This window comes from Heptranchias perlo, unplaced genomic scaffold (genome assembly GCF_035084215.1).
Source record: "Heptranchias perlo isolate sHepPer1 unplaced genomic scaffold, sHepPer1.hap1 HAP1_SCAFFOLD_54, whole genome shotgun sequence".
NCBI classification, from domain to species: Eukaryota; Metazoa; Chordata; class Chondrichthyes; order Hexanchiformes; family Hexanchidae; genus Heptranchias; species Heptranchias perlo.
In genome coordinates, this window is record NW_027139559.1 from 4,363,338 (window position 1) to 4,372,339 (window position 9,002).

At 42.0% G+C, this 9,002-nt stretch overlaps 1 long non-coding RNA gene across 1 annotated transcript; it reads right to left on the reverse strand.

Moving 5' to 3' along the window:
- Positions 1–367: 367 nt before the first annotated feature.
- LOC137315153 (uncharacterized) lies at positions 368–3,595 on the reverse strand. The gene is made up of 2 exons (XR_010961326.1): positions 3,104–3,595; positions 368–1,844 (listed from the first exon to the last, which is right to left on the reverse strand). It is a non-coding gene; the product is annotated as an uncharacterized lncRNA (long non-coding RNA).
- Between the last annotated feature and the right edge of the window lie 5,407 nt (positions 3,596–9,002).

A 9,002-nucleotide genomic window follows, 5' to 3' on the forward strand; every position in this document is an offset into this window, starting at 1 on the left:
TGAGAAGGAGAGTAGAGTGAGTGATAGAGAGGGCGACTGAGAGGGAAAGCGAGTGGCTGTGGTGTGAATAATTTATCAGAATGAACTGTTGAAACTTCTAGTACATTTAAACATAGAGAGTGTAACTTGAAGGTGTTATTATGATGTTGTCAGTTTGGGCGAGTTTTGATTCTAGGACTCGCTCCTCATGTTTATATCACTGTCAGGTCCTCACTCCGTTTTCGTGAATGTTCCTTGTTTCCCAACAAATCTCTGAACATAATTAAAATTTACTTAAAGAATAGAATCTGTAATTTCGTCATCGCATTGGATTATTCGGATACTGCAGTTTTAAAGCTCGGAAGGATTCAATAAAAAACAAGGTCGATTTAATTAATACTTTTAAATTTAATTTTAATTGAATGTACAAAGTAATGTTAATTAACACATTTTTTTACCCAACACATGTTCCCTGACACCAATAACCACAGAAATGAACTGTTAACTCTCCGAGTTGGATTGTGTTATTGGGACTTAAAGATTAGATTTCCTCTAACGCTCTGCTGCAGTCTCTCCATGTGAATCCCAGCCTCTCCTCCCACTGCAATTGAATCATCTGTCTCCTCATCAGTTGCTTCAGTTGATCAACATTCCCAAACCATCTGCTCCTGACTCCCCTCCAGCTCCGACATGTTATTTTCCTTATCTGCTTCCCAATCTCACTCACTGGCTCGGTCTCCAGCTGCCTTTCCCGTTTACTGCCAGTCCCTATCGGCTGTCTTAACCCAGAGCAACAAACCAGCCGCATATCTTCCTGTCCCCTCATCTTCCCGACATTCGCTCCATTTCGCGTCCGTCTAGAGCCCAAATCCGGCTTTAATGCGCTCTATTCCTACTCGGTAAAACCCCTTCTTTCTTCACCACCGACACTGCGCCCTCACTCGGCCCTTCCAGTGGACACGGTGCTCACTTTGTTCACTTTCTGTATCGATTTCCCAATTCATTTCTCTGCCCGGAAACGCTGCCCAATTCAATGAACTAGTTTCCACCGTTCGATGCAGCAAGAAAGCGGGAAATTTCACCCCAGATCCTCCCAAACTGCTGCTTTGGCTCCAAGTCTGATCAGTAATTTCCCCGCTTTCTTTTCTCTCTCTCTTACAGTTAACTTGGTGGCGATTGTGATTCTGTCCCGAGGAAAGTGCGGTCTCTCCAAATGTATCAGTCGCTATCTGTTGGCAATGGCAGTGGCCGATCTCCTGGTCGTTACAGCTGGTGTGATATTGAGGTGGATTGGTACGATTTATTTCCGAGGTTCATTCCTGTTCATTACTCCCGTGTGTAGTTTTATTATTTTCTTGAGTTATGCAACCGGGGTTGTTTCTGTTTGGTTAACAGTCGCTTTCACCTTTGATCGATTTGTGGCCATTTGTTATGAGAAGCTGAAAATTAAATATTGCACTGAGAAAACGGCGGCTGTGGTTCTGGGAACAGTGAGTGTGCTGGGCTGTTTAGAGAGTCTCCCTTGGTACTTTACATATGAACCTGGAATTATAATGCATAATGTTCCCCGGGGTTGCATGCTTAAACTGAGCTACCTTACTTCCCCTGCATGGGCCGCATTTGACATGTTTCACCTCACTTTAACTCCTTTCCTTCCGTTCTGTCTGATTTTGCTGCTCAATGCTCTGACGGTCAGACGTATTTTAATCTCCAGTCGAGTCCGCGGGGGATTCCGCAGCCGGAGCAATGGAGAGAATCACAAGGATCCAGAGATGGAGAACCGAAAGAAATCGATCATTTTGCTCTTCAGTATATCGGGCAGTTTTATTGTGTTATGGTTGCCACGGGTTGCATTTTACATTCATCTGCGAGTAACAGACATTCGGTATTATTACTCCTACACTGACCCTGTTTATATCACAGAACACACATCAGTTATGCTGCAGCTTCTCAGTTCCTGCACAAACACGTGTATTTATGTCCTGACCCAGACTAAATTCAGAGAGGAGCTGAAGAACGCGGTAAAATACCCACTCAATCTAATTGTTCAATTAGTGAGATCATAGAAAGAGCTGAAGGGTTTCAAGCAGGAGAACTGAATCCCATTTCATACTCCATCCTCCACACTTCCCAGGGGACGGAAAGTACATTTTAAATTAGCAGCACAGAGCCATGAAATGATCTTAAATCGGATTCTGATGTTATATTTTATTGATTATCTGATATATTGAGGCAGGATTTGCTTTGCAGACAACATTTGAATTGTTGATCAAAATGGCGGCATTAAACAGCTCAAATGTACTTATCCTAAATGACCGCCCTGCAAAATGGGCAAATCTGGCAATCAAAGTAGCTGCGGTGGGCCTGATCGGAATCGGTGCACTCCACGTAAGTGGTGATATAGAGAGACAGAGAGAGGGAGAGGGAGAAAGTGAGAGAGACAGATATACAGAGGGAAAGAGAGAAACAGAGAGAGAGAGAGACGGATCGAGACACAGAGAGACAGGGGGAGAGAGAGACAGGGAGTGACAGGGAGAAAGCGAGAGAGACTCGAGAGACTGAGGGATAGCGAGACAGAAAGAGAGACAGTTGCAGAGTCATAGAGAGAAAGAGAGTGATAGATAGAGAGAGAGACGGGGGTAGAGGGAGAGACGGAGATAGAGAGGGAGAGGCAGAGAGACAGAGGGACAGAGAGTGAAAAAAGGGAGAGACACACATACAGAGAGAAAGAAAGACAGAGTGAAACAAGAAGAGAAAACAGGACCGATATTATAAAATTATAATTTGACGCTTTTTTTTTGGTTTACTGCACATGAACACACCATAACCAAAAAAAAAGAGAAAACAGGGAAAAAGAAAGCCAGACTGAGAGGGAGAGAGAGAAAGACCAAGAAACAGAGAGATAGTGGGAGCGGTGGCAGAGAAAGAGGTAAGCCGAGAGAGTAAAACAGAGCATGAGAAGGAGAGAGAGAGAACCAGAGCGTTGGGTATGGAGACCACTAGTGAAATGGTCAGTTGCAGGTGCCGTATAATGCTTCAAAATATAATCATTTTATAATCCCCCTATATATAATTCCCTCTCTATAATTATGGGTTTAAATTTATCCCGACCAACATTTCTCACCTGACTTATGGGAATGAACTTTCTTGATCTCCGGCCGTCGAACATTCCTCCCGTAGTGATCACATAAATGGAATCATAGAATCTTACAGCGCAGAAGGAGGCCATTTGGCCCATCGTGCCGGTGCCGGCTCTTTGAAAGACATATCCAATTAGTCCCACACCCCTACTCTATTCCCATATCCCTGCAATTTTCTCCCATTCGAGTATGTATCCAATTCCCTTTTTAAATTTACTATTGAACCTGCTTCCACCACCCTTTCAAGCAGTTCTTTCCAGATCCTAACAACTCGCTGCGTAGAATAAAGCCTCCTCATCTCCCCTTGGTTTTTTTGCCTATTATCTTAAATCTGTGAAAATTGATAACCGCCTCTCGGACCAATGGAAACAGTTTCTCCCTATTTATTCCATCAAAATCCCTCAGAATATTGAACAGCTCCATTAAATCTCTCCCTAACGTTCCCTGCTCTGCGGAGAACAATCCCAGCGTCTCCACTTTCTCCACATAAAAGCAGTTCCTCATGCCGAGTACCATTCTTGTATGTATCTCCTGCAGCCCCTTGAAGAACCTGACGTCTTTCCTAAAGTGTGGTGCCCAGAATGAGGCATATCGGGTGATTGATGAAGGTTTAGCATAAATTCCTTGTTTTTATACTCTATGTCTCTATTTATAAAGCCAATGCTTTTTAATGAGACTTATCAATCTGTCCTGCCGCCTTCAAAGTTGTGTGTACCTAAACCTTTAGTATTCTGTACCTACAAAACTTTTAAAATTGTACCATTTGTTTTATATTGCCTCTCCCCATTCTTCCTACCAAAATGCGTCACTTCACACTTCTCTGCATTAAATTTAATCGGCCACATGTCTGCCCATTTCACCAGTCTGTCCATGTTCTCCTGAATTCTGTTTCAATTATCAAGTAATTGAATTGTGTCGAACTACCCTGTAGGATATTCACTGCTGCTTCTGGAGTGTGTGTGTGTGTGTGTGTGTGTGTGTGTGCCTGTGTTTGTGTGTGTGTATGAGAGAGAGAGAGCGGAAGAGAAAGAAAGGAAGAGAGGGAGGCATGGAAAGGAGGAGACACAGTTACACAAGGGGACATAATAAAACAGTCAGGCAGAAAGTGAAAGTGAGAGAATGGGAGAGTCAAAGTCAGAAACAGATATAGAGATAGAGGGAGAGATAATAGGGAAGAGAGAGACAGAAAGGAAGAGAATGAAAATGCATAATAATAATCAGTGACTAAGGAGGAGAAAGATAAAGACAGAAAAAAAAACATGAGAGACCACTAGAAAGACATGAAGACAGAGAGAGATATTGCTGGAGAAACAAACAACGATAGTCAGAAATAAACACAGAAAGGAAAAAGCATGAAGTGAAGAAACAGAGGGAAGGCAGCACGTGGGCCAGAGAAAAGAAGTGATATGGAGAGAGACAAAAATTAAAATAGAAAGACATGGAGAGAGAAGACAACGACAAAAGAAATATAATGATCAAAATACAAAGAAAATTAAGACAGATTCACATTAAAGGCGGGGGGGGGGCAGTCTGTGTGAGTGAGATCGAATCAAAGAGGGGCAGAGATGGAGAAAAATAAGGAGATTTATTAAGACAAGAGAGAAAAATAAAGGAAGAAAAAAAGCGGCGATATATTATATATATATATATATATATATATGTGTGTGTGTCAGAGAGAGAGAGAACGCACTCATGAATGGAACCAGAGAAAGATACACTGACGAGGAATTACAACGTGCTAGAATCGGAGAGATAAATAGACAGAAGAAATCAATTCAAAATAACCAGAGACTGATAGAGAGGCAGAGGAGGAGAGGGTCAGACATGAAGTAAGACAGTAAGAGAGAGAAAGAAAGAGGACTAGAAAGCAAGGAGAAAATAGAAAACAGAAGAGAGGAGGAGAAATAGGACAATTCAAACCGAGATTGAAAGAAATGGAATGAAATACAGAACCAGATGAAAAGAAGAGATCGGGAAGTCAACTCGCAACAGAAAGAAAGAAGTAGACAGAAACAGAGCTGGAGAGAGTGGGACATAAACAGAATGAAATAAAGACGGATGAAAAAAGGGAGAAGGAAGAACGAGGTCGAGAAAAGGAAAACGGAAAAGTAGATACACAGAGAGAAACAAAGAGCGAGATAGACAGAGGGAATAAAAAGAGAGAGAAGGATACGGAGAGAGAGGTGGAAAGATAAAAAGACGGATGAAGTCAGAGAGAGGGAGAGACAACGAGGGAAAGGGGCAGGGAAGCTGATGTGAAAAAAAGACAGAGAAGGCAAAGAGAGAAGTTAGGCAGCGTCATGCAGACAGAGAGAGAGGCGCATAGAAAAAAGCCAAGAATAACAGGAAGAAAAAGATAGAGATACAAACAGCACCAGAGAGACAGAAATTAAAATAGAAGTGTAAAAAACAAGATTGAAAAACACACAGGAGATAAACAGAGATAAACGATATACACAGAGGACAGACACGTAGAAACATGAACAAAGATATAACGTGACAGCAAGGTAGAGGCAGAAACCATTAAATAGCCAAATAAACTGTATGATCAGCCTGGAGTGTGAGGGTGCTGACGAGCAGAACAGCAACAGATGAAGCAGGCCAGACAGTTCATGTCTGTTCTGGGGTTACATTTTTGTGGATTTAATTTTGACAGTTCGAAAGGTGATACCTGGAGGCTGCACAATAAAATCACTCAGTCTTATTTACCTGACCCTGACCATTATTTTCTGTGGGATATTCGCAGCTGCTCTGTGAGGCAAACATTCTTCCGATAAACGAAAGCCTGATATTAAATCGGCTTCAGCACGTCTGAAGGTAAATGACTTTTAAAAGGTGGAAGGACTGTTAATCGGATTGTTAATGACACATTGTAAAAGAAGATCACACAGCGGAGGATAGATCACCATGTCAACAAGAACGATTCCAGGGGGGGGGGGGGCTGGAGGTCGTTAGAACACCTGCGGACTTAATTTCGTTAAGTTGTGGACATTGAGAGAAAACAAATTTGGTGTCAATCAATCGTGGGTTGCATTTGTAAGAACGTATTGTTGACAAGGCATCGTCCCAGAGGCGTGGTTCTGTATTCAAACGGATTTTATAAGCTGCACAGAAGTTGAGTGGGGAGAGACACAGATCCACCACGACTGTCCCATCCTCACATTTCGCTTCCTGGCAGCACCACCTCAGCTGAACTGTTCATTATACTCACTAACACACAGCTTGGTGCCTCCATGCAGGTTTACAGATTGCCTGTGAAGCAGGTGACCTGACTACATGAGAAATGCACGCTACACAACTACCGTATCAATCAAAAAATATCTGCAACCTTCCCAGCAAGCTTGAGCCAACCATGAGCATATCACTTTCGTTATGGGGTTAGTTTAAGGTGCACATTTGATTTCCAAACGGTTATGGATTTGGGGGATTCAGGATGTGTTTTTTTATTGTTGCTAAAGCAATTCTAAATCGGTCTTAAACCCAAGATGTTGATAAATTCTAATGTCATTTTTACTGGTGTATTACTAACAATAATAAATGATTGTTTTCTTCATAAAGCCAAGGTTTATGCCTGAAGTTTCTTTCGGCAACATAGCTCATTAAGTTAAATATAAAATTAAACCTTTTGCAAATTGAAGTCTAAAATCATTTTGCACCTTTTTTTATACCTACATTTGTACCATGTGAAACTCCCCCAATAAGTTAGTGGATTCTGTAATAAATCACAATGTACTCTTAACCCTTCTACAGTTTTGCTAAACTAGACAGGACCCCGCAGCACTCTCCTGCTCTGTTACTTTACAAATATTGTTATTGTTTCAGCTTAAAGAAAAATATGAACTTTGGAGAAATAAACTAAATCCCAGATCAGAGCTATATTTAGATTGAGTCCAACTTTAATCTGATTTATTCAATAAAAGCTACAACGACATTCTTTACATAAAATGAGTAATTTGACCTTTCCTCTGAATGTCTGGTCTCTCCTTCTCCGTAAGCATTATGTTCAAATAACCAAATGTTAAATGTACATTTTCTTTGCAGAAATTCACCCTTTCTTGTTTAATTCCCTCACTGCACGACTGCACTTATGTTTAACAGCAACTAGTTCCAGTCTCACTCAGTTTGTATCTTTAACTAGAGTGGAACTGTGATTTAACAGGAGCAGCAAATGAACCTTCTCCGTGTCTCTCAACACAACAAGCATCCGCCTTGTCCCTCAGTTAGGTTGCCGCTTCACCCATCAGTAAGACGGCTGCCTCACTGGCGGCCATTTTGTTTCATATTCAGGGCGGCTATTTTGTTTAAACTTCATGACAACACTTTTTTTAACATGGCCACTTGTCCCTCAATAAATTGCCTCCGTGCAGCCGGCCATGTTGTTTCCAGTTCAGGGCAGTGAAGCTGTTGTTCACAATATCATCGTAGGTACGGCACAGGAGGAGGTCATTCGGTCCATTCTGCCTGTGCTGGCTCCTTCAATGGACAATCCATTTCGTCCAGTTTCGTCCTCTGCTCTTTCCCCACAGTCCGAATGGGGGCTTGTTGTAGTACTGGTTTTAATGTTTAAATACAGGTTATTTTTGTCTATCAAGATCATTTCCCAATCTTTCACACTTTAGAACTGACGACCCGGATTCTTTCCCCTCAGTCTGGTTCAGTAATAACTGAAGTCGAATACATTTTAAAGTTCAGCACAACTTTAATAGCAGGGTTCTTAGTCTGCAGCATTGATTTGGACTCCTGATAGAGTCCCTCTATGCTGGCAGAGCAAGAACAAGAACATACAGAAATCCACACGTTTTTATACAGATGAATAGGGTTGGAACATACTTAACGAGGGTCAACACCAATCATAAGCCGGGCATAGGTTGCCATGCGAGGTTACATTATTTCCGGCCAATCCTAAATCGTCCATGTGCTGATCATGCTGCTGTTAGACATCAAAGGGGATAACTTCCTCACTTTCCAACTTGGAATGTTCTTCCCTGTTCCTTCTGTTCCTTATCTCACAACCTGGAATGTCTTTCAACTTTGGCTAAGCTCGTTACCTATATTGATCTGCCATAAACATCGAGACATTCAGACCAGTCCTTGACTCACATCAAAGACCTATCATTGATAAGACAATGCAGGCCTGCTGACTAAGCAAACATATGGCCCAGCAGGAGGGCCAGGCCACTTGTATCAATCTCAGTTACTAACTAATTAACCCTTTCTAACCATTTTGCATTCTGCTTCTTTGCCACGTAGGCATTTTAATATTTTACTAAAAACTGACCACGTAGGGATTCTCAGAACCATCTGCCTTATAAACTGGGATTTGTTTCTGTGTAACTGAATGTTAGTGAGAGACTGAGCCTGAAACTAAGTGAGGGATCTTGCTGTGGATTTGATTTTAAAAAAATATTCATTGTTTTGGCACCTCTGAATGTCTAGAATTTGTTTTAACACGTTGGCTAATTGGAAAAAGCCACAAATTGGAAGTTGACCACAAACTACAGGCGTTTTATTCCCTGCTCCAGGAACAGAAGGGAAAACGAACACGGGGACCGTTTGGATTCTGCAGCAAACGCTAACAAGGACAGACAGACAGACCGGCACGTTTAAGGGGGAGTTTCTGAGTGAGTGGCAAAGCAGGAGAAAAAAACCTGCAAACTTCAGTTGTAGAGAGAAGCAACATGTGCTCTTCAGGCTGTACTGAGTGTCTTTCTCTTTCTCCCCATTCCCAACTTTTCTCTCTCCTCTTTAGATTCTCTGCTTTGTAAATGGGGTTTCGTTTGTCAATGGTGTTTGCTGAGAGATTGCCTGTGTAACGGAATGAGTGCGTGAGTGAGTGAGTGTGAGTTAGATCTGGGCTCTTGCTGTGCCTTTTTAATCCCTTGC